The following is a 27775-nucleotide window of genomic DNA, read 5'->3' as shown; positions in this document are numbered from 1 at the left end:
TATTTACAAAACGATAAGTACGGGACTACGTGTTGTTTTGTGTTATCGCTTCTATTGTTTGCAAATGAAAAAGGATGATTCACAACTTTTTAATTTCCAGATTTTGTTGCTTATTTTTATAGTTGTTTTTCGAAAATATCGAGGAAATAAATTTACTTTTTGATATTTACAATATAGGAATGTACACATGTATAGTAGCGAGTATACTGCAAATATATATATATATATATATACAGTATATTAAAAACGAAGTAAAAATTTTTTTATTTAAAAATAGATAAAGTTGTTTACCTTCTGTCAGAAATTTGTCATAAACGTGGAACTATCTTAAGTTAGAAGAATTTATTAAATACGCAACATAAAAATTCAGTATTTAGTCTAATTTACAAAGAAAATGCTAAGAAAAATTGTAAAATATTGCGAGTGAATTTTATAAATATTCGTTACTTTAACATCAGAAAATATTTGTTTTATTCTCCGGTAACGAACGTATTTAAAGTTCTGGCGGTGCGCGATGTATACTTTGACGTAGACGTGTGTAATCGGAACAGCTGGTAGTTTGTCCGTTTTTTTACCGTGTTTTTAAAAAATCGAATTAATTTAAACTACTGTAAAACGATAAAACGAATATTTTTTAAGATAAGTTTTTAAAAAAACTATAATGCATTGTTATAGATCGTATCGGTAGGTGTTAGCTGTAATCTATAATAGATAATATTACCGGCATCGGCAACAAAAAGCTTTACGTCATAATGTAATTCAAAACCTTTCCAGTGTTAAATGAGGATTCTGTGTCTGACGTAAAATGCATTTTCTATCCATTTTTAATGCCCGCAGTTACAGAATAAACGAAAATAAAAGATAACGAAGCGTTTACCACGTTTATCAATAGACTTTTCAATTTATTTTGTTTTATTTAAAAGTTTTTCGAAATAAATGTTTAAAAATAATTAACGAATGACGAATATTGGATAAAAATATAAATTAAATTAAAAAAATTAAATAAAATCGAAATTAGAAGGCAAAATGTGACGAAACTCGGATTTATTCAACAGTTAGCCTTGAATTTCTTTTTTGTTAAATCTTTTGGTCTCGTGCCAAAATTCTATTCTCATTCTGGTACGCAACAGGTTGATCGTTTCGCGTTTTAAACATTAATATCCCGTCTTTTTCTCTATTTTTGCCGTCTCACTCTTAACATCTTAACGGTTTTATTTATTTATTTTTATAAACAATATACCTAGTATTTCGTAACCTTTGTATATTTTCAGCAGAAAGGATTGTATTTGATTATATTAATTTATAAGAAGTTCCAAAACCGAATTTTTTAAGCTTCATCCAAGCAAATAAAGTGAAAAATTAAAGGGGAAAAAAATCCATTAGGGGGAGAATGAGTAACGTAGGAAAAATCGTCCATTGTATCCCGATTGGTGTCGCTTCGTTAGGTGGAAGTTCCATTTGTGACGTGACGTCATAAGGATCGAGACGAGGATTTCGACGTGGAGGAGTCATTGGTCTGTCATTTGCGGTCGAAAGTCGAAGTTGTCTTTATCTTAAACTAAATTGGTGAGTATTTATCGTTATTCGAGCGTTTATAAACGTTAATATAAATGGAAGTAAGTTACAACTTAAGGGGAAATAAGTTTGGACTTCCTCGGCGTTGTTTAGTCCGTCAGGATCGTAATCCGATATTTATATATTACGACTTAAATTTAGTTACGTCGTCGTCTGTAAGATCGATGTCTTCTGTCTTGAACGTTCACCTTTAAGTAAATCGATATTTACTCTATAATCGTCGACCGACACCTTAAATATCGCTCCCGTCGCTTTTCAACACTTTCTATCCAGTCCAAAAAGGAATTAAAAACCCCCGTTCCTAAGTTAAATTTTAGGTAAATACGTAATGAGAAGTTGGTGAAACGAAAAAACAGCACGAGTTGAAGTTTATACGCGAAAACAATAAATTAGTCGTTGCCCACAATTTTGATAGGTAATTAGTATCGTAAGAGTTTATTATGAATGGGAGAAAATGGAAGAATATTTTGTATTGATCCAAATTTTGATTTGACACCTGTTGCTTGTTTGTTGTTCGTAGATGAAAAATGGGAGATTTAATGGCAAGGATTTACCAGTGAGATCCTCGCCGAATCAAGTTGAAAATTTAAGACACATGATTTTTTTTTTCTCTCCAAAATTTGGACCAAAATTTGTTTGTAGTGGGTAAATATTAAATTGAAAATAGCAGGAAAATGTATCGTATATAAAATTTCCTTTTCGTGAGGTATTTGCTTCCGTGGTAATAATAATTACTCTTTTTATAACTTGTTGCTTGTCGTGTGTTATTGATTTAGTAAATTTCGGATGATACGTTGATAATTTTAAGTGCGTTTACCGAGTCGTGGAAAAGCTTACGTATTTAGTATCTATCTGCGTTAATTTAATAAAAATGCCAGTCGGACGAGTTAATGGGTATTATCTGACGGCGGTGTTGTTTCGAACCGTTTGTGAAAGACAAATAATATGATATTTCGGGTATGAGAATAGAAGTAAAATGGATGAATCGCGTAATGCCGAATGTATCGGTCGCTTTAAGAAAATTGTATGGTTTTAATAGTTGACGTTACAGGAAATCTTGTTTTTATATAATGGAAATCAAAGAGTTTTATGTTTGCTTTATTTTGAATTATTGGTGAATGACTGTTTAAAAATAGTTTTGATATAAAAATTATTTTTGAATGGTTTGCTTGACTAGTAGCTTGTTATATGCAGTAAAAGAATTTAGTTAATTATCGAGTTTACTACTTTAAGCTCGTGGTTCTAGATCTGTGGTCGGCGGAACGCGGGTGCTCCGTGAGGCCATTTTAAGTGTTCCGTAAAAAAATCAAATATACGATTAAAAATTGTTGCAAAAGAAAAATCAATACGGTTTAAAATAATTTTTGCGTGTGAATGTAATTGGCAAATACTGGTGACGACGTATATACTAGACCGAGTGTGTTCTTGATTTCAAAAAGGTTTGCCACCCCTGCTTTACAGCCGACATATTGTAAGTGTTCCATGGAAAAAAAACTTTCAAAGTTTACTGTTCCTGACTTCAAAAAGATTGAGAACCGTGGCTTTAAGCTGTTGAAAGTTACTGTAAACGGGAATATAAATTTATATTATTAATATATTTATTATAATGTAAATATGATTTTTTTTTTATATAGTGAATTGTAGTGAGGAAAAGAAACTTCACTTTTAATGATGATGATGTGTATTAGCAATGATACAAGATGACGTGGGCCGTGATCTGATATATGTATGCCCGAGTTTGCTTAATTATACGTTAGACGAGGGAACAGTTTATTTGACTCTCTGTGGAACGTGCTTGTGGCATATTGCTACATGACTTTGACGACGTCTCTTTTGGACATTGTATGTGGGCGGTGTGGAAGTGTCCTTCGGTGTTCCCCATTCGTGACGTACATTGCCACCTGTGTGTCGAACAATTTTCTTGTGTAACTGTTTAATTGTTTCTGAGCTTTGAATTGGGCGATATTGTATCCGTGGTGTACTTGCCACTATGTGCCTTACAATGTAAATATGATATGCATTTACTTTTTTATTTTTTGAATTTGAAAGAGTGGTTTAATTTTTGCATATCCATTGCATAAATATATTTTCTTAACAATGTCGTGGGTTTCAATAAATTCTTAGACATATTAGTTTGAAAATAGACCAACTGGCCTTTGGGATGCCTAAATATTTGTGATATTTCTAGCTCTTGTAGAGCTTTGAGGTGGGAGAGTGGGAAGTAGAAGATAATCAGGACAGTGACTCCAAACAATCAGCTGATTAGACAGATGACTTTTTTGTAAAAGTCAAGAATAGCAAAACAAAATTGATGTCAAGAATGTGGTAAGCTTGTCTGCAAGAAACAGTCATTTAATCATTAAATGTGTCATGTGCAAAGACTGGAAACAGATGGAGGGGAGTGACCTATTTTTAATAAACTAGATGCTTTATAACTGTATTTGTTCAATGAAAAGCTGCAAGATTAATTCCCTGTTACAGTTTATTCATATTTAAAAACACAAATTAATTATTGGAGGATATGAAGTAATATTATGTATGCGGTGTAATAACTGCTATGTAAAACTCAAAGAAGTGTACACCAAAAGGTAGGGAGAGCATTCTCCTATGTTTTATGTTAGTGGGATGTCTATTAACCTAGTATCAGATAGTAAAGCAGTCCTTTTAAATAAGTGTTATGTCAGCAGCAATCCTCATAATGGAGCACTATTCTAAGGAAGACTTATAAGGGTTTCTTTAATCTTACATTATAACATCCCCTGGAGCACATGACAGCTCTATACTGTGGTATATGTCATATAGATGTTTGATGAAATCTTCCATTGGTCAGTTTTTCAATAAATTAACAGTCAAAAAGATTTCTTACAGAATCATAATGAACAGGTTTTATTGGACACACATGAGAACCAATATATATTAAAAAGGTATCATAAAATATACATAAGCAAACAATCTCCATCACATATGACCTCATCTTGACTGGACAGGGCAAGAAGTGATTAGTGATCAGATTTCGAGCTCACTTTAAAGCAGTACTGTACTTGTTTGTTTTTATACTGTAAGTCCCATCAGAGAGCATTCAGAAATTTTGGAGCAATGATGCTCACATCTTTTCAGCTAAGCCACCTACTGCATTTCTGGGAAGAAGTGAAAATAATACAACTAGTAAAGGTACTGTATTTACTAGTTGCTCAATAGAGTAATAAAATTGATGCTTTATAGGATCAGATCCGTGGAGAGCTACAGGTGCTTAATCTTTTCCCATTGATGCAAAAAAATTAAAATTTATTTTTTCACATTAAAACATTTATGATGGCAGATGTGATTGATTAGATCATTTGCAATACCATCATGCACATATTAATAAAGGTACTTATTAATTATTTGCATTTTTTAAGTTTTTGAGTTAGCTCTTCTTGATCAGCTACTGATGATATAAGAATGGAAACTAACATGTAAGTACAGTAAAATTATATGACAATGAATTTTCATGTTTCCAAGAATGTTAAGTTGTGTAGAGTTCCTAAGACAAAAAAAGCAAAGAAAATTGAATACCATTAACAACTTCAGGGGGATCTTGTTACTTTAGATAAGAGAGCGATCCGAAGGATGCTATCTTAGCAGATTCAACTGCATATCTCAAAAGATCTGGAAATCTAGCAAGTACAGTCATTCCTTAATTTCTGCATGGAATTGATTCCACAATTCCCCTGTGGTTATCAAAACCTGCAATTGTTAAAATCCCTTACATAGAATGGTGGCAATCTCTAGTAATGGGTGTCTGAAAAAAATTCACACACAATATCTCTAGCTTACAGCCAATAATTTTTAACATTGTGCCATGTGCTATAATTTGCAAATGCATTTCATGCACTTGAACATTCTAGAATCTTTTCTTGAAATTGATTTTTTTGCTTTTTTCAAAATGGAAATGAAAAATGCTTTATGCCTAAGAATGTACAACTATTACATATTAAATAAAACATCAGGGAAAAGGTTACTGTAAACCGTTTTGCAAATGAAAGAATTTCAAAACAGACTATATTGATTCTTTATCATTTCAAAACTAGATTACCATCACAGTGAAGAAAAGGGTTTGGTAGTAAAATGAAAAATTCTAATGAAAACTAAGATGGAAGGATGAAATTCGCCAATATTTTTTAAAATTATATTTAACTATAAATGGAAATAGTCACTATTGGTATGTGGTTGATATTTATATGAATTTGCATATAATACCTTGTAATATACATGTAATAATGAGACATTTTTATATCTTTTGTAGTACAATAATTATTTTGTTAGATTGTATTGCAGATTTTCTTTTGTTCTGAATGTGTTAAAAGATCTTAAATAGACCTTTGAAGACATCAATAAGGTTTCAGTTCAATCTGTAGCTCTGAAACTGAAAATTTCAAGTAGTTGGCTCCATGAGTCTTTGAAAACAAAAATATACATTAAATGATAAAAGAAGCAGCTAATTTCAGACAGAATGGACATGCAATGGTCATTGCACTGGCAAAGATGAAGTATTAGAGTTCTTCACTTTGGATGACAAATACTATAATACTTTACCCTCTTGCACTTGATGATCAATTGTAATACATTATTAGTCCTAGAAACTTCATTCTTAATAACTTGACATTCCATAAAACTCATCGTGTCATCCAAAACAAAGTAATCTAATTTATTCTTCTGTAACTTAACACTAAGATCAAATAAGTTATTGTTCTTTGCTGGCAACCCTTGATGATAACATCAATTCCACCTGCTAAAAAAGAATGTAACCCTTTTCCCAAAGTGCAAAACATTACAACATAAATGTCACTAAATCTAAAGTAGCTGCCAAATAGCCAATATTTTTAAAATTTAACTTTAAATAGAAATAATAACTATTGGTACATGATTAATACAATGGATTATTGGTTAATGAACAAATCAGATAACAAACACTTTCGCGAAAGATTTTTATGATTGGACAACGAACACTTCACTGAACAAACATAAAAAGAAGCGACGGAAAATAACGAATACTTGTCTTCAGGTAACAATTCAAACCCTTTCAGAGCGCGGGAGACGTCAACATTGACGTCTCAACCCAGTACCGATCAGATAGTGTTTCCCCAAATTTTGAAACTCCATTGTAATTCCAGCTTTTTGTTTACTTTTCTGACAAATAATTTTTTTATAGTCTTCAGGAGACTGTTGGGCACTCGTTAAGTTTTGTGTCAATTTTTATTTTCTAAAGGTGAAAGTTTAACTGTCCTATTGGGTATTCTTTAATGTTTTAACACCAAAATTTTGAATTACATTCGGGCCTCACATTTACATAATTCTTTCGTGCGCTAGTTGATTTCTGTTCTCTGAAATTTTGTGAGTGCTTTCTGAACTTTTTATTTCAAAAAGAAATTGATAATATTATGGAGCCTAAAAAGGGTGCAGTGTCAAGAACCATGCTCACCGTAGAAACCAAGCAAGAGATAATAGCCAAAGTAGAGAGTGGGCAGGTATCTGATGTTGCTAGGCAGTATGGGTTGAACAGGTCTACAGTAGGCACAATCTTAGCTAAGAAAGATATAATCAAGAAGACTCAAGGAGCTAAAGGAGTAACGAAAATCACATCTGAGAAACAAAGATGTTCCATCCATGAAAAAATGGAGAGATTGCTTTTAATTTGGATCAAAGAAAGGGAAATGAAAAAGTTGTAACTAGTATGACTATCATTCAAGAGAAAGCTAGAGAAATTTTTAAAGAACTGAAGAAACAAACACCACATTCGTCACATGAGGAGATAGAATTCAAAGCTACCACTGGGGCCTTAGGGTGCGACTATGCAGACGCGAATTTAGAGCTAGCGATTTAGTTTTCGCAAAGGAAAAACATGCACAAGCGAGAAGCGAGGAATAACGCTGGAAAGAGTGAATTTCTGGTTCTCACACATATCTAACAGGTTTTGATATTTATCGCGTCTCACCTCTTCTCGCTACATATTCTCGCTTGCTCGGAAAATTCGCTCGCTCGCGTCTGCATGGTCGCACCCTTAGTCTTGAGTTTTTTGTGTTACAACTCCCAACGTGTTGAACGTGTCACATGGTATCATCTCACACACTGACGTCAAATCGATAGTCTCGAGTTATAACTCCCGTGCTTTCTCATCTCACCATGTGAGTTGCTACTCACGTTGAGTCGAGCATGTGAGATCACTACACAAAAGTGAAAATGACTGACAAATATGCTGTTCTGATCGCAATCGAAGCATTAGAAAGAGCTGAAAGACGTTATATAAGAAGGCAAAGAATTTTTCGACCAATTATTTAATATGATTTATATTATTATTATTTTTTTAATAATACAGTAATATAAATTAGTAAGAGTCTCCTCTGCATCCATTTAATGTTCACTGGTCAAAACTTTATAGCAGTTTGTATAATTTTAAGTATTATAACCTTTTTATATTAATATCAACTGAACAGGGACTATTCCGATAGTCCGAAATGCATTTTGATTATTTCATATTAATTTTTCATCTAATCGAGTTTTAATGTACACCCCTTTTGTTTTATTAAATGTATAGTACTACATTGATACCTGAATATGTGTGCTTATTATCACTGGAGTGATAAGTCCTTATTATCTACCCCACATTAGTAGGTATTTAATTAATTTAATTAAATCAAGGGCTAAAACAATTCTTTGTAATAATTGAGCCATTTATAGGACAAATCGAAAACTCCATTTGTAAATCCTTAATATAATCATTATTTTCAAATTTTTCACGTAACTAATTTTATAGATTGTTATATTAAAGCTATGTTTTAATATAACAATATATAAAAATATATTCTGCAATGTTTATTTAAATTGAAAGTTTAAAGGGAATTTTAAAAAATAATTTATATTATCAATTTTTATTCGTTTTGTTTCATGAAGTTAATCGATTTGGCAAGTGAGCTGCGTAGTTCACGTTGATTCGTTTACAACTTGTTACAGTTAAGTTGATTGGTCGAATCGTTATAGTCGCAAACCCAGATGGATTGTAAATAATCCCATCGTGCTTAACGACACACGTAAACATGTGAATATGACCTACTTCCGCTCGCCTTTCAAGTTCGCTCAAAGGGTCTAACTCTAGACTACCGATTATGTGACTCATAGTAATACGAATGAGTTCAATGACGTCAGTTCGAGTACAACACGAAAAACTCGAGACTAAGGGCCCTGGATGGTTTGCAGAGTCTAGAAGGAGAATTTGAAATGGAAGGAAAATTTTTACAAGAAGAAGAAATTTGAGGGCAAAGTTTTGGTTTGGATTGTAATGGGAACAAAAGGATGAGTCAAGTCCTAATCAGAAAATGAAGTTTTCCTATGGATCTCAACTAATATTTAAATGCATGTATATGGTGTTGCCTTATTCCTTACATTGAAAATAACTATTCTCAAGCAGAATGTTTTCTGGCCAGTTCAAGCAAGTTCCCACTATGACAGAAACTTGATTACCTGCAACAAGAAACCATCATCTTTCTGAGAACGGAGGACAGCCTTGCAAAAAGTGCCAAAATTACAATAGTTGATCATTTCTGCACAATTCTCATGGCAATCATTTAACAAAACTGGGTGGAAGGCAAAAAAGAATTGCATAAGATACCATCTGAAAAATGTGAACCAAAGTCTTGTATAGAAACTGGCATATTCAATATTTAATCGATTGTGTGTGATGACAGAGGACATAGAATTACAAAAATATAAAAGATGTACAGCTTTTCATTACCTTTCAAATGAATATTTAGCAGAGGTGCAGAATATTTTCAGGATCAAACTTTTCTCAAAAATTATTGCTCACTAGCATACAAAATAAATCAATTTACAAATGAATTAATAATTATTGCTATGTAGTTTAGAAAATTCAAATTAAATCACACAAATAATTAAATAAACCTATATAGAATTAATACTGTACTGGACAAAATAAAGCATAACAAAAAAAACCAAAAATCCAGCAAATTACGAGGGTGGTTTTTTTCAAGCTCCAATGGACCATAAAACAAAGACAAGTGTAAATAACAAAATGAATTTATTACCAAAAGTTGGGTACAAACATGGTTACTTTTCGGCATAATCATCGTGAAGATTGAGGAATTTGTCATATCTGTGGACGAGCTTTTCCATCCCCTTGTCATAGAATGTTGCTGCCAGTAAATTTTTTTTTTTGCAATAAAGAAACCATCATTTTTTTTTCCAATTTGTCCGTTTTTCACCTGATGAAGAACTTTTATGTTCGAAAACGTTTGCAACAATTTTATTTATATGAGATAATGCACCGTTTTTGGTTTTTGGTGGACATTATCATTTATTTATCGCGATGTGCGGTTGATGTTAGACCTACCTTATAATTTGCTGTGCAACACTACTGATAAATTAACATATAAAGTTTTTTAAATTAAAAAAACACTTTAAGCACATCATTATCATTATAAGATAGCATATACAGTTAGAAACTTGATGTAATATGTTGACTGACAGAAAACAAATTGAAGTTGTCATCAATGCCACGAACTACTACTATTAGCATGGGATAATAATTAACAGACTTTTTGATGACAATGGTTTTACATATTTTTCTGAAAGATTATTTAAGAAATGCACTATTTTTTTTAAAAAAGAAACATAAACATTGTTAGAGTTTGACCAGCTCTTTTATTATATTATTATTTGAAAGTGCAACCACATTTTTACGATATTTTAAAATGTACAGTAGAATCTTGTTTTAACGGATTGCTTGGGCCGCCAAAAATCATCCATTGTTCTGAAAGTCTGTTAGGTCGAGAACAACTGATTTCCCACATACCCAGGAAAATATCCATTATTTAACCCCCTACATATAAGAAATACCTGTACTTGAAATCATTCAGTCTGTTGAGATTTCTGTTTTTTATTCTGTAGAAATACATATGTTACAAGATGTTTCAGATGGTACCTTACATGTGAGATAAAGTTGATGGAAACTGTATACACTAAGCACAAAAAAAAGGAAATTACATATGATCATTAGCACTTCATTCAAAATAATAATTTGTCAAAAAACTTGTCAGTTTTTCTGCCTATTTAATACGACAACCGTTTGATATTAGCAATGTCATGTACAGCCTGTTCGCTTACAATGAACAATAAAACTTGTTAGGAAAGTCTTCACGACTTGGAAAGACTTGGTGGCCTAGCTAAATTTCGGCACTATATTTGTACCTGCGTCATAATGTTCATTAGGTGGCTCCTCGTCAACTTTATCAGTCTGCTGGCTCCTCTTACAATTCTTTAATTATACTGTACAGTATATATCCCAGATGTATCAGGTTCATCATCGAACTGTGTAAATTCTCAAACACCCAAGTGTTAATGTTGAAAAAAAAAATGAAGTTTACAATAGATGGGGGCTAGAAAAAAAATCCATTATTACTAGTTATGGATCTGCTAAAAGGAGGTAAAATTACACGTATTTGGCAGGACCCAGGGAAAAATCTGTTCCATGATCTGTTAAACAAGATTCTACTGTATTTCAATGTTAATATTTTTTATTTTATAATAAATTTATAAAAAAATAAAGGAAAATAATGCTTATAAAATGATGATAAAACTTCTATTTAGCTGTTTAACCAAGATAATTCAGATCAATTTTAAATACAGTTTATTCATTTTCAGATTTTCCATATGGGAAACAAGTGGATAGTTTGTGTTAATTCAAGCAGATATGAAATTTCACTCATTAAATAGTGACAAAAAGAATTTTGAAATAAAAATGAATTTCCTTTTTCAGTTCTTTTGTAAAGTTTTGTTTTGTTTCTGTTTTTCGTAAAAATTGAAACTAGTTCGGTAAGGGAAAGGGACTCGTCCTTTCTGCAAGCACATAACTGTGTAAATAGGCAGGAATGTAACAAGTGTGAGAGACCCGATCAAAAACAAAGTAAACAATTAAGAATTTACAAGAAAATTTTTAAAAATTTTCACAAGAAGTTAACAGAAGAAAACATGGGGCTATTATCGTCCCGGCTATTTAATAGTATTTACTAATTTTATTAATGTTAAGTATACACTTTGAGCCAAACACTAATCTATGTCAATCATCAACAGGAGACAGTGCTGAAGTGAAGTAGTTCTAAGTGTATGAAACAGTTTGGTTTAACTGAGATGCAGCAATTTTAAATTGCTGTAATTTGGTATCAATGAAAGAATTTTAAATTTTATTTTGATCTTATTTAAAACTAAAATTCTTACATTAAAAAAACTGTATAAAATTCTTACAAAAAAAGCTGTATATGGATGATAACCTTAATTTTCTCAAGCAAACAAATAACAACTAGTAGGAACCTTTCGAATAGACTATTTTATTCAATTAAAATACAATCGGTGAGCAATTATTTATTGTGACTCTTCTCTAACTGCACTCAACTAATACTCACACCTCGACACAAAGATCTTTAAAAATGCATTTCAATTTTTCTGTTCCTGGGGAAGGCCATTCAAACTGGCTGAAAACGTTAGAAAAGTGAATTAAAAGGCTGAATTTTTAAAGGTCTTTCTGTCATGATGTGAGTATTTATTGTGACATCATTATAATACCAGTTTCCAATTTTGAATCATATTTTTTAAATTTATTTAATTTAAAATATATGCTGTCTACCTCAAATTAATACTGTAGTGTCTTGCCTCTGTACATCTCACTTTTCCATTAGCAATGGAGTTATGCCGGTCATTATCTAGCTTCTTTCGGGAGAAATTTTCGAATTGAAATGACGACTTCCAGTTTGCATTGCAAGTTCATATATAGTTAATTGGGGCCTACTGCCTCTAAGCTTTTCAAATCTGGTCTGTAAATTTATTTATGTAACACTGTTTTTGACATTAAGGACAGACAAACAGTGAGTGGAAATTTATAGGTCTACAAGTTTTTCAAATACTTTCTGGTCTGTCTATAAGCATTTTGCATCTGCCTGTTCCTGGTATGATGAGGCTTCTTTTAATTTTGCATCTGGTTCCGGGATGATAGTTTAGCATTCTTAAGACTGATCAACTTCAATTGGCATGGATTTGTGGTGGTGGCCCACCTCATGCCAATCACCTTGCAAATACTCATTGGATGTTCAAGTTTAGTTCAGAATTTAAAAAATATAGAAGAAACCAAGTTGTCTTCAATTCTGTTATGTCCAGTCCCACAAACAAATCAGTCTTCTGTCACAGAGACAACTTTTTATTAGAGGCTATGCCTCTGCAAAATTATGTAAAAAAGTTAACTGATTATATCAGCAGTGAATATTTAACTGTGTTATGTAATTTTGCAGAGGCATCATCTCTATAAAAGGTTGTCTCTGCAAACTAAGATTGTTTCATTCCATGTTGTTGGACATGATGGAATTGAAGATAACTTGGTTTTTTCTTATTTTTTAAATTGTAGAAATACTGTTGGCCATTTTAATTGAAATTTATTTCAAAACTTGAAATATAAAATTTTGAATCCATTCTTCTGCAGCAGGCAAATCATTGATATATGCTGCTACAGAGATTTTATGGTCTGGATTAGAAAAAGAGCATAGAGAGCATATCATGACTAAAAACCTGTTCTGGTAAATAAATACCAACTTTACTGAGTATGTCCTTTTGTTGATTGGCATGGCAAATGCCAGCCAGGATGATGGGGAAATTAAAATCGTGTATGTAAAAGAAGTGCCTGTCGGGAACTCATTTAAAATTGATCATTCTACACAAAAATGAGCAATTATTTATTGTGGCATCTTTAATCCCATTCTATTAACCAACCCTTTTTTTGTGTAAAGATTCCTGATGAGTATGGTTTCAGTTCTGATTGTTAATGTTAACTTACGTGGTGGAAGTCCACTCATCTCAGTTGTTTGCAGAAATTCTTTTGGGTATCTCATGCACCCATTCTGGTTACTGGAAAATACTGTATAAACTCAAATTACATTTTCTCTTCAGATAGGACAGCAACAATTTTATAAGGGCTGTAAACATTTATGTCTATACAATGCAAATTGTCAAAATGGCTCTACATCTCATTTCATGAAGTGTTAGTGAGTTTGTTGTCTTAGCTAAAAATTTCTTCTATAGATTGCCTTGATACAGCATTCCTTGTGTACACATCATTGAGCCTTCAATTGGGGCATGCTCTTGTTCTTGCTGTTTAATCTCTGCCATCATTCTATAACTGTGCGAAAAGGTAGACCTCAGCAAACATGTCATGCAGCATCATCATCATCATTTAGCTCTGGATTGCAAGTTGCATTTCCAGACATTCTGAATGTTTGTTGCTTTGCAGTGTCTACAATGTAAAGCTGAGCATATGTTCTCTCTTCAGGTGTGTCAGAATGTAAAGGATCATATTTGTAATGAGGTTTCTCATTGATCTTCAATATATATGGGTCTGCGACCTACTGGAGCTACAGTTTCATTGGCAACGAAATTCTCAAATAGTTGTTTTTTCCATGCAGAATGTTCTCAAGAACCTCATTAGAACAGATAGAATACATCTTTACTTTTCTATTATGGCAATAGTCACTAAAATGAAAGTTGTTTCTACTACTGACTTTTTCTCACTAAAATATAAGGCCAAACAACTTGTGTACAATGGTGATTCAAGATTGAAATAACTTGGTTGATCAATTAGGTCGAGGGTTATTTTGAGAATATGGAGCCTTTCATTTGTGACTAATGGAATTGGTCATTTGCAGAGAGATTAAGCCATTAATCTCTCTGCAAAATCCAATACAAAGTCTAAATTACAGTTTGCTGTAATGTCTGAATGTTTCCAGTTCTAATCTGTTCTAGATCCTCTGTGATATCAAGAATTTGTTTCTCAAGATAGCTTCAACTATTGTTTTCATAATGCATGTTCTTCATGCAACTTTGTTCTTCCCATCTCAGTTGCATCCTTTAACACCAGTAAGGCTTGAAAAAACTCCAAAAACTGGATGTATTTACTTAAATTAATACCAAAAATACCTTAAATCTATTTAAAATAGAATGTCTATTAATGGAATGAACGTTTTTGGACATGTACAATGACCATTCTCAGGTTCTAGAATGGAATAGAGGTATCCCTTGCTTAATGTGATTTTGCTTAACGCAGGATTTGATTAACGTGCAAAATTAATTGCGGCAATCCCATTATATGTGAAGAAGTAGTTTTAATTAATACAGCTTTAACATTTGCCTTTACTTAACATTGATATGTTTTTCTCAGAAAAAAGGTGTTGGTGAATTTAACACATTACTGCTAATGTGATATTGTATTCTTTGTTCAGAAGCTTATTTTAAAACTTTACTTCTCATTTTGTTTGCATAAAATCAAGTCAAAATGTCTGCAGATAAAATGTATATCAAGCATATTATGTATGCTTTTTAAGTTTTGTAAAGGATATGATTTTATACAAACAGTAGACAATATTTGTAGTGTATGGGGATGTTTCTAAATGTCAGACATGTCAAATATAGTTTTGAAAGTTTCGTTCAGGAAATTTTGAACCAAAGGATATAAAATGCACAAGGTGTCCAAAATCTGTTGACAAAGAGAAATTTCAGGAAGAAATTGTTAAAAATTGACAAATAACAACAATTTGTGAACTTTCAACAAATCTTAGTGTGTCACCAATAAGATGATTGTGTTCTGCATGCATTCAGTGAAGAAAATAAACCAAAACTAGTATAATTTCTTCTGACGAAGGTAGGTAGCTCTAAGGTTTCATTTTATTTTTAAAGTAGCTACTCATTTTTATCACAAAACTTGTCTTACAGATGACAAAATTAAAATAAAAAATTTGTTATTAACTGTAAATTTATTCACTGGAATACTGAGTATTAGATTAATGTGGTTTTGATGTACATGGTAGGATTGAGGGATTAATTAATTGTGTTAATCAAGGAATACTTGTATAATAAATAAACAGGAAACATATTTGAAATTAAATTCTATTGTTTCTATTGTTGTATTTATTTAATTATTTTTATTTTATTTTATTTAACATTTTTCTTGTTAGTTATTTACTTCTATTTTCTATGTTTTATTTAATGTATTTATGCTCCTGTACATGTGATTCATTGTGTAAATTATGTGTCATGTGTCGTCATTACATGTGACTTGTTGTGTAAATTTGTAATTTTTGAATGCTAAAGCATTTAAAAATTATAAATTTACATGAGTCACATGTACAGGAGCATAAATACATTAAATAAAACATAGAAAATAGAAGTAAATAACTAACAAGAAAAATGTTAAATACAAAATAAAATAATTAAATAAATACAACAATAGATACAAATATTGTGAGTAAGAACATAAATATAGCAAAATGGTGATAAAACTTTAAATAATGCTCCCCAAGCAAGTGACACCACTGCAGAATCTTTAAAGTTAATTGCAATCCCTTTCTTCTTAGCCCTATAAATTTCAAGACTCCAAATACCATATATACTTGTGTAAAAGTTGAATTTTTAGACAATATTTTAAGGTCAAAATTATTGGGTCAACTATTACATGGATACTACTATTGAGGGACTGAAATTCAAGCTAGAATCCAAAGTATTGAATTAGTAGCAGAAACCCAACTGATCTCTAAATGAATAAAAACAAAAAAACAATGAATTACGGTAAGATTACCACAGTGCTCCTAACTTGGGGTCCGTTTTCTATAGGGAAAAAAAACTTTTAAATTTTTTTTATCCACATGAAAATAAAATAATTAAGTGATTTCTTTATAAGTAAAGATGCAGCTATTGATTTTTTAATAACACAGGGTATTCTTCCAGCTAGGAAGCAATGGAGTAATTTATCATACCAACGGGATCAATTTCCATATTTCAGATGTGATGGTAAAAGTTGCAGAAAAAAGCAATCCATCTTCTGTAACAGCTTTTTAAAATATGAAACTGGAATTACATGAATTTTTATATTTAATTTTCATGTTTGTTCTGAACGAAAAAGTTCTGGCAAGTGTTGACTACAAATGTTGACCTGTTGTCCATTAAATATTAGGATCAACTTTTACACGGTCTATTAAAAATTCTAGATTTTTTTTTTTTTGTCCAGAAGTAGGGGGTCAACTTTTACGTGGGATCGACTATTACTCGAGTACATACATTATTTAAGTTGTGTTGTAGTTGAAGCGCAATGTAGTAGGGATGTGCTCTATCGAATGAAACGTCTACATCACTCACAAGTAAAGGCTGCCAAGGCAGTTGTACATAGGCATTTTCTAATGGTGTCTTCATGTTCCCTGATTCTAGTGCCAAAAGATCTACAAGTTGCTCCAATGTAATCATAGCTATGATTCACTCTTATTTTGTAAGGGAACTGTGTAGACCCTAGACAGTTCTCTCATCAGCATGATCCATATTATTCCAAAATAGTGAGAAGGCAGTAGGGTTCATTCTGTTTTCGATTCCAAAATTGGAGTGTTTCGCTGTTTCCTTAAGATATCACATAAAGCTTTGTTTTAGGTGACTGTCCTAAAGGGCCTACCATCATTGCACCTGGAGTTTATCTGATAACTATGCGTGATGGTTGGTTAACCAAAATTTCAGGTCAATAATCAAAACTATCTCATCCCTGAAAGATACCACATATTGTCTCAGTGTGGCACTCGTTTCCTTTGCTATGGGGAGTATTGAGGAAACTTAATTAGCAATATATGCAATTATATTAAAAACTTAAAATGAGTTGTTATATTAAGATGTATTTAGCCATCCATATATATCAGAAATATTGGATATTGGTTTAAAAAACTGATAATTGATTATACAATGAACAGGTCAGTCAGTACAATAAAATACATTGACTATTAAATGAAATTTCTACTTTAGGGTCTTGGTAAAATAATTTGTTTATATGCTTTAAAATGTTTTTTGTCTTTCAGATGAATGAATGTAAATTCTCAATAAATGCCATTACTTATTGCACTGTAAAAATTATCATAAATCTGATAATTCTAAGAATTAGTTCATTATGATGATTGTTGTGTCAGTTTCATAACCGATTGCTGTCTCTGATTACGTAAATTTTATTCATTATATTAAATATTTTCCAGTATTATGAAACCAATGTTTTATTTATGAATTTTCACATTTATTTTGTATCTTGAATTTATAACTTGAGTAAAATCTGAAGTTATTTAACATTTTTGATAAAAAGATAAAGAATTATAGATTAATTCCTGTGAAATTGTTTTTGATTATAATGTAATAGTATTTTTAGAATTCTGATTAAAATAATATGCAGCTTTGGTAATAGATACATTAATTTTATTTCTAATGAAAAATTGTTACCATATTTACTTGCATATAAGACAACTTTGTGTATAGGATGAGGTGTGACTTTAAAGATCAAAATAAAGAAAATTAGATTTATTAATACAATTCAAATTTTATTTTGTTTAATCACAAGTAAAATATCAAATGAAATATCAAAATCTTGTAAAATCGACAACATAATTTGTTCGTGTAAAGCTGGACAATCGAGAAGCTTCTTTTGCCAATTCTTAACAGTCAAATTCATTCTCCGTTGATTACACTTACGAGTTTCTCTGAATTATGATTTCCAAATAATCATCTGTTTTCATTGGATTAATAAAACTATATTGGGCTCCTGCGTGATTTTGGAATTTCAATCTGGAATTCAATTCAAAAGCTTTGCTATTCGTCTTTACTTCTGAAAATATACAAGACGGTAAGCATTCGGTAAAAAATGCGAATACGCGGTTCGTGAAAATTATTTGCAAAAATGCAAAGAATCTTTCACTCGCACATATAGGACAACCTAGGAATTTGAAGCTGTGATAAATGAATAAAAACCTCATATGTGAGTAAATACGGTAATGATTAGGATAGATTATGCATTAAACAAAAATCTAATCACATCCAAGCATATTGTTGAAGAAATTTACTATTCACATAATACTTTATTTCCCACAAATTAATGAAATAGTATTTAAAAAATTGCTTTTATTTAAAATGGAAATATAATTTATTAGTTCATTAAATAAAAAAATTTTGTGTGTTTATCTAATTAAAAATTATCTAAGAACTTTGAAGGATTAAATTATTACAGATTATAATGTATCTATCTAGTCAGCCTACACACACATTTTAACTTTATAATTGGAAGGTAATTCTGTAATATTTGTTTCATGAAATTTATGATGATAGTCTTGATAAAATTATGTAAACTTTTAACTTCTAAATTTAGGTATATTTACTGAATATTTTTGGCCTATAAATTGACTAAAATCTTGAAAAAATTTTCCAAAACTAGGAATTGAGTTATATGGCAGGTATAAAATGCAGAAGTTTTGTTACAGAATGCTAGACAAATGGAGGAGTATTCCTAACAATTGCTATGTATCATTTGTTTACCAGTAGGCCAAATTTTACAATAAAGTTCTTATTACAATAATTTACTAAAGTTATTTAGTAGTAACTGTGTTTTTGATAAAGTTGTTGTCCACACCCCCCTCCCCTCTGTTTCGGCTGTACCATATAATACAATAGAGCATCATTTGTATGTCATTTGATGTTGGTCCTAAAACATTCCTAATCTTTTCAATGGTAAAATAATTTGTTTATATATGATTTTTATTAAAAAAAACATATTTAACATTTCTATAGAATATTTTTTTTTTTCAATTGTCACACTGTTTTCCTTACATTTCCAGAATTAAATGGTGTAATATTCTCACTAATTCTGTTGTCTTGGAGGAGGTGGAAATAAAATAATCTTGACCTTTGATCTAGACTATAAGGTCAAAGGTATATCCGGTAGTGAAATTTCTCGCTCTTTCCATTGCCGGGGTCAAAAATGTGTGTTCCCATTGAAAAAACAGACTTGACCCTCGAATGACCTTGAAGGTCAAGGTCACCAATTGATTGGCCCTTCGAAACCCTATAACTTTTGTCTATACCTTTTTCCCAAAATAATGAGATCCAATTAAGTTATTTTATTATCTCAAGATAAAAAACTCATTCTGTATAAGGAAAAAGATTTTTCTATGTCGACCAAGACTAAGGGGGCATATTTCATTTTTACTTGGAATTCTAGTTCAGTGCAATCCAAAATATTTTTCAAATTGGGATTTTTTGATAAACTAGATCTGAGTTTGTCCAGGGCAAAACCATCCAGTACATCAAGAGCCTGACTTACAACATTTGAAGTTCTCACAGTGGAATACCACACTGTTTATCCAAGACCCTCAACAGGTGACCACTGGACTGGGTGGTAATGGCAGTCCAGTTACGTCTTGGTACAAGTGCTCCCGACTAGGGCACTTGAGAAGAACCATTTTCATTTTTGAAATGAAGTCGTTGGCCTTGCTATATTCTACACGAATACGTTCACATACTCAGTGTAGGGCATGGGCAAGACAAGTCACATGTTTTAGGTTGTTGTAGATGCACTTCAAGTTTAAGAATGCTGACAATATATGATAATAAGATGCTTGATCTGTAACGACAAGCCAAACCTTTTCGTACCGGACATGATTTGGCCACAATTTGATGCAAACATCATTGAAAGCTTGGGACACTGTAGTTGAGTTTGTATTTTCAAGTTGGTACATTTTGAACAACATTGGTTGTACATAGCATTTGGTCGGTGGTGCAACAAGAACGTTCAGCACGTACCTTTTTGTGGAATTCGTTGTTTCGTCCAGTATAAACACTACAGGATTGTCTCTGACAACGTCTAGGATTTTAGATGTTGTTTGATCACAAACTGGTTTCATGTAGTTTTTTTCTGAGTGCTCTCATCGGGAACAGATTTCCTGTATATTTCTGGAGAAGTGACTTAAAGTCTGGATTGTTTACGTTATATAAGGATATATCCCTATATAATGTAAACAATGCCTGCAGAAGAGTGGTCGTTAAATCTGCGTAAAACACATTATTAGCCTTTTGAGATTCTTCTCCTCTTTGAAATGAGGCCTCTATAAATATCTGCTTGAAATTCCTCCTTTTTTGTTTGCCTTCTCTATGCTTTTCCAAACTCGTGTATTGCCTGATTTTCGTTTCTTTGTGTTTCACATCAATTGAAATCACATAATCGCAAATGGAACAGCTAAGAACTTTTCCGTCTGTGCATACATCTTCATCTTTAAACTTATTTGCTAAAATGTTCGGTTTAGATGCGGACAATTTTGCCATTTTCTAATGTCGCCGACACCAAACAAAGGAAATTGGAACCGTTGAGCTCACAAGTCAGGGTAAGGTGATTACAATACAGAATTTTTCAGATTGTTCTTTTCTTAAAAAAGAAAACACGAGTTGCAGATTTTCAGTGAATCTGTTTACATTCTTAGAACAACCCTAAGACTTAGTTGTTTAGTCCAGAGAATTCTGCTTTACCCCCTTTTCTCTCAACAAAAGAAGAGAGTAAGCTAATTATCGTATTTTTTTCCTCAGCATATGTTGTCTGGTTTAACAAATTTGTTTTTCCCCTCAAGTGAATGAATAAAAACCACCAAAAGAAGAGATAATTGTCAACATATTCTCTGCAAATGCAGAAAGGGGAAGCTGGGTGCAAAACATATAGTTTGGGTGCTAGTCACCATTTTGGGGGCAGGTTTGCAATTTGGGTGCTAAACAGTTTGGCAATGAGTGGGCCTACTGCACTAAAACTGACTTAGTTTGTATTTTTACACTCTGCACTTTTCAAAAACCGAGTGGGTGCGGCACCAAAAATCCGGACCTTAGTTATTAAATATTTTGCTGTGTTTTAAGGTTGTTGGTGTATGTTTATTTTACTCGGCAGCTGTGAATTAGTTATTTGTATAAGAAGGTTCTTTTGCTGTGATTTGCTGATGTCAAATAGCATCCTGATGAGGAGAGGCAACTCTTGGATGTTCACTTTTTGGTTGACATCTAATATCTCTTACTTGGAATCTGGTCCAATGCCTAATATAATGTTCTGCATCATATTTAGAGTCATGGACATATCTGCAATTGATCTGCTAGCTTTTCAATAATTCTTCCTTTTCTGAAATTGTTTGTGGTGTTACTGTCAATATCGTTGAGTACAATTTACTACTGTTTTATTCTATGTTTAAACTGCAACAAACAATGCCACGCTACTACTGTATTTAAGAAGCATGCATATTTTACATAAACATGTGCTTTTCAATAGAACATCTGATTATTACCCTGGTATTTTTGTCTAGAGACATTCACACAAATTTTTTTGTTGTTTTTGTTTATCTTTTGCCCTATTTATGGATTGGATGATTTTGTCTATGTTTTGGATGTGAGTGTAATTTAGATTAGTTTAGATCAGACCTTATTCTAATGTCTTTTTCCTACTACACAAATATCAGTTTTGTTTCGGCCAAGTTGATAATTTCTAGCATTATTAAGCTGTTTTAAAAGACATAAATAGAAAATAAGGACAATAACACAAATCTTATATGTGTATAATTATTTATTAATTTCAATTACTGTTTAATCTTAATCATTAGACATGCACAGTGTGCATTGTGTGCCTGTATATGATATAATTTACCACACGATATGTGTGTTTTGATTGTGGATTATATCGATGGTTCAAATGATCCTTTTTATGCAGCCTCATCATCAATATTATCTATTGTATATATTCAATCAGCCCTTAGGAACAGAAAGGATAAGACTAATATGCTTAGGGTCCCAGAGGGTATATAAAATTCCTTTGAAAGACAACCGACTTGGCTACGAACTTGAAAATATCAGTTCTACTACAAGACCACTTAAAAGAAGACTAGCTGAACACAAACATGACATCAGCAAAGAGAAACAAAATACTACCCTAGCCATGTACTCAACAGATAACGATGTGCACGCTTTTCTTGACAAGGCTTCCATTATCAAGAGAGCAGAACACTTCAATGCCATCAAGATACTTGAAGCATTGGAAATATTTAAATCTTTTGAAGATGATCTTTTGTAGTCAAAAACAGTCAAAACATTTTTCTTTCAAATTAAATTCTCATTGGAATACAATTAAGGCTTTTGGATTGAAGTGTTTATTATATTATTCCAGTCTACCAATTGGTATTGTAACTCTTTGTTTTTAGTATTCTAGTCCATTTGGCATCTAGTTTTTTTTTAAATCTTGTTCATTAACGATGTTTAGATGCTTTTTTAACATGCAAATGAAACATCACTTAAGTATTCTGATGTTCTTAATGCCATATCAGCTTCTAAGAACAACAGATTGTTTCCAACATACTTTTACTTCTTTCTTTAGGGCCCATTACATTAAAATTGTGCCATTCATGGGGTATTGGGTAATGCATTTAAATGCTTTAATACTTGATTGCTTCTTGTTCTTTGGGAATAAGTACAAAATTACTAAGTAGAACTTATTACACAGAAACACAATTAGATGAATAAAATAGACTTTATTTTTGTACAATGGATTATTTTATGCAATGGAATGGATATGCATTTTGGGCTGCTTGCCCCCCCATTCCTTATTGTACATTTGTTAAAACTGAAATTTACATGATGTATTCAAGATAGCCAAATCAGTTGTCATTCAAAGGAATTTTATATAGCCCGGTACCCTAAGCATATTAGTCTTATCCTTTTTGTCTCTGAGGGCCGACTGAATATATACAATAGATTTTTTTTTATGCAGCCACAACATCAATATTATCTTTTAAACTATAATTCATAACATTTAAATGTTCTTTGGCCTTGAGATATACAGGTCTACATAGAAAAAATTGTAAACTTGAAAAACTGGATGCCAAATAGGCTGGAATACTAAAATGAAGAAATTTGGAGTAAATCAAGAAGACTCAAGGAGCTAAAGGAGTAACAAAATTACATCTGAGAAATAAAGAACAGTGAAGAGCTCATAATTGAACCTGAAACCTATCTGACGACAGAAGAATGCCAAGAACTCTCGAATGAAGAACACCAAGAAACTCGGCGAGAGATGTTTTTTTTTTTGAAAAAGAGAATTAATGTCGATATCTGATATTAAACATTTTTTTGAAGAAGTGGGAGGATGTCAGAACAGCGGTCTTAGAATGGCATCCAAACCAGGTTGAGGTTAATAGTCTTGGGGATCTCTACAATGTCAATACCATTAATTACTTCCGAAAAATCCTGAGAAAAAGAGAAGCAGTTGACATTGGACAGATTCTTTAACGCCCCACAAACAGAAGAAACATGACTAATAAAATGCAAGATTGTGTATATGTAGTTTTATTATTAGATATAAATAAACATGGTAAGAAAGTATATAATTTTTTTTTTATTTTTGGGGGTGTCCATAACACATTAATAAAATTCCCATAAAAACCTATGATAAATTGACGAACACAGTCTTCGAACGGATTACGTTCATTAACCGATCATCCACTATATAAATAACTCTAAGCCTGATAGTTATACTAAAGCCAAATAATTGCTCCATTTAATCTGGCAATCGCTTGGTTTTAATACTGTTTTGTTTTTAGATTTTGATGAAGTAGAATAACAAAATATTTAGATTTTTGTTGTCATAATCAGCCAATTTTACTACAACAAATTGAGTATTATTAAATTTTTTAAATATTTTAATTCATTAATTAATGAGTAATGAACAAATACTTTAATATTTATATGATGATTAATTTCATGTAAAATTATTATATAAATTAAATGTTTTAAAATTGTTACTTTTAATCCATTAGTTTGTAATTAGAACATGCATTAAAAATATAATTGCACTTGGGTTGAATGTACTAATTGTATTTTTAATATTTAATATGCAGTTTTAATAAGATAAAATTAAAATAAATAAATTATAAAAATTGCTTTGTATGTTTAATATAATTATAAGATAATCTCAGAAATATGCTTTTTTTATGGCATTTATTTTAATATATTTTTTTTTATTTTGTTGCAGTCATAAGAATATTTATTCTTCTTGTTTTAATTCGATTTTTGTAATCACTAATGTTATCTGTTTAGTTTATTTATAGTCAAGAAACCATAAAAATTTGTATTACACAGATAGTCTTGAACATTATATTCTGTTGTAATAGCTAAACAGCTATTTAGTTTTTAAATATTTATCCAAATATAGTAGTCCTAGAATTGTTTGAGATCATTTTAATTAATTAATGAATTTTTTTATGTATTCTATTTTTAGTAAAATGTCGTAAAGAATTTTAAGATTTATTGAAAATATCTTCTGGAGTTTTTGTTATTTTATTGGTAATAGTTTGAACTGTAATACAAACTGTGTAAAATATCTTATTAGGTAAATGTTTTTCAATAATAATATCTGAGGTTTTACTTAAAATGAGTCATGTTGTGTAAAAAAAATCTTGAAAAATGAAGTGTTTCAAAAGAATGTTTGACTGTTAAAACATTTTATTCAACTCATAAAGCATCTCTATGATTTATTGAAGTTATACAGAGTTTAATTTTTATTTTAGTTCATAACTATTAATAATTTCTATATTTCACCATTAATTTATAAAAATGGAATGAAGATAATGAACTAAATTACTTATCAAATACAATCTCTTCGTCCTTCAGATTTCCGGTAAAAAAAGACGAAAGTTAACGAACTAACGTTTTCGGTTCTCCACCGAGATCTTCGTCGGGTTCATTGACGCTTGCAAAATGGAATGCGATGAATATAGAACGTTTTTGAAATTCAAAAATTGAATATCTCCAGTGTGTAGTAACAATCAAAGATTTTAAAATAAATTTACTAGACAGGAGTCTATTATAATAATGACGTGGTCTCTCTTCTCAGGAATAATACATAACTGTCAATGTGGATAGTTCGTTAACTTTCGTCGTTTTGTACCAGAAATCTGAAGGTTGAAGAGGTTGTATTTGATCTTATATGTACCGGTAGTCATTAGTGAAGATTGTTTTCTAAATTACTTATCTTTCTACATCATTCAAAAGCATTTTGCTTCAAATAATCAATTGTGACAAAAATCTTATTTTTATTGATTGATAACATTGTACTTTCAATTTACCGTATTTACTCTAATATGAGACGATCTCGCATATAGGATGAGGTGTGGCTTTCAAGATCAAAATAAAGAAAATTAGATTTATTAATACGATTCTACTTTTATTTTGATTAATCACAAATAAAATGTCAAATGCACGTAATTGCACATATTGTCCTGCAAAAATTACTGGCATTTTAAACTTTAAAGAAAAATCTTGTAAAATCAGTTACATAATTTGTTCACGTAAAGCCGGACAATCGGGAACCCTTTTCTGCCAATTCTTAACGGTCGAATTCACTCTTCGTCGATTACACTTAAGAGTTTCTTCGAATTCCGATTTCCAAATAATCGTCCGTTTTCACGTAGGAATGAAGTAAAACTTATATCTGGTTCTTGTGTAATTTTGGAATTCAATTCAAAAACTTTGCTTTTCCTATTGCTATTCATCTTTACTCCTGACAATACACAAGAACGATTCAAACAACCCAGATAAAATACTTTTGTTATTAAACACCAGAAGGTGAGATCCGGTAAAAAATACAAATGCACAGTTTACAAAAATTATACAAAATCGAAAAGAATCCTTTGCTTGCGCGTATAGGACGAGCTAAGTTTTTGAAGCAGTGAAAAATGGATAAAAACCTCGTCTTATATGTGAGTAAATATGGTAAGTTTTATTTTTATTATTTATCTTCTAAGTACATAGAAGATATTTAATAAGCAAATTTTATATTTTCATTGATAAGATGGATATTGTATAATTTTTTAATATGCTACATTTTTCTTTTCTTTAAATTGACATTTCTGATGAACTTTCTTCTGTTGATGTAAAAATGTGACCAAATAATCTGTAATATTTAAAATTTGTTACCAGATTAGTTTTTCAATATTGAAATTTTTGTTGAAAAATATGAGGAGATTAACAATTTTAAATAAATTTTTTTGTTTCTTATTCATACAGGAAATTGGATTTAGTATTAAATCAATTATTGTAAGTTTCAATTGTAGATCTTGTAAAAGTGATCCTCTTTAAATAATCTTTACCGATTTTTATTAAAAATACTACAGTATTAAGGTAATTTTTTAAATTAGAAATCACCTTAATATTGTAGTATTTCTAATAAGAAGAAAATTGTAAAGTCTAGTAAAATAAAATGTTTTATGTTAAAAAAAATATATGAATTTAATAGAAATGTTTCACTTTTCATCACCTGTTCAAAATCAGCTTCAGCTTGATTTTTGAACTCGGTTCAACAAAAACCAGTTTTGTTGTGGGTAGTATTGTGTACTATGAACTATGTATTCTCATGTTTGATATAAAATGAACTTGTGTTAACTTGAAATTTGATAAACAGGACGGCAACAACTGTACAATATAAATCAAACTCATCAGAGAGAGACAACTTGTACTATACCACCTAATGCTTGCTGAAAAAATTGTTTATTCAATTAATTAATGTTTTTAACCTATTTTATAGAAAATTTTCAGGCTTGGAATTAAAAATATAATTCAAAATGAATTTTTCTGTAATGTTTAATAATTGAAACCTGCAAAATTAAATTATTATTAACATTCTATAACAACATAGGTCATAGTAATTACATTTAATATATAAATGCATAAGTTATTTAATATAGATCTTTCAATGTTTTCACTGGAAAGAAAAAAACACTTCTGATTTTAAATGATAACTTAAGTTTCAATATTTAATTTCCTTTTCCTGAGTTAAGATTAGAATTTATTTGATTCTCAATATTTCCTTTATTTAATGCAATACATTCTTAAAAACCTCTATTTCATCAATTTTATTAACTGTGATTTGGCAGTTATTAATTCTCTAGCTTTAATCTGTTTCAAAAATTGATTTTTAAACTATAAACAGTTTAAATTCTAATTAATATTTTTGCTATTTTTAATTACAAAAAGAAAAAAGAATATTTACATACTAAATTTTATAAATAATCCTGAATCTGCACATTGATTCATTGATTATAACCTTTTTTACAATAATAATTAAAGTTCAAAAGAAGGTTTTCTGTTCTGTGCACCTTCAAATATATAAATTTTGAATTTTGTTGAGTGCGATTATACACAGGGTTCCTACGCATCTGGAAAGTAATGGAAAATCGGGGATTTTCAGTAAAAGTCATGGAATGTCAGGGAATTTGTTAAAAATTGTCAGTCAGGGAATTTGCTCTTTGGTTGCCTT

General features: G+C 30.9%; 1 protein-coding gene across 2 annotated transcripts in view; it reads left to right on the top strand.

Moving 5' to 3' along the window:
* Nucleotides 1–1408: 1408 nt before the first annotated feature.
* LOC136989238 (synaptosomal-associated protein 25-like) overlaps nucleotides 1409–27775 on the top strand; it is a 53018-nt gene continuing 26651 nt past the window's right edge. For both annotated transcript variants that reach the window (XM_067287348.1, XM_067287349.1), the window contains exon 1: nucleotides 1409–1566. The gene's annotated coding sequence lies outside the window, so the exon portion shown is untranslated. The remainder of the gene's footprint in view (nucleotides 1567–27775) is intronic.

Source organism: Centruroides vittatus, unplaced genomic scaffold (assembly GCF_030686945.1).
Source record: "Centruroides vittatus isolate TY-2023 unplaced genomic scaffold, ASM3068694v2 scaffold_450, whole genome shotgun sequence".
In the NCBI taxonomy this organism is placed as follows: domain Eukaryota; kingdom Metazoa; phylum Arthropoda; class Arachnida; order Scorpiones; family Buthidae; genus Centruroides; species Centruroides vittatus.
The sequence above is the reverse complement of the archived record's forward strand: the minus strand, read 5'-3'. Positions and strand labels throughout refer to the sequence as shown.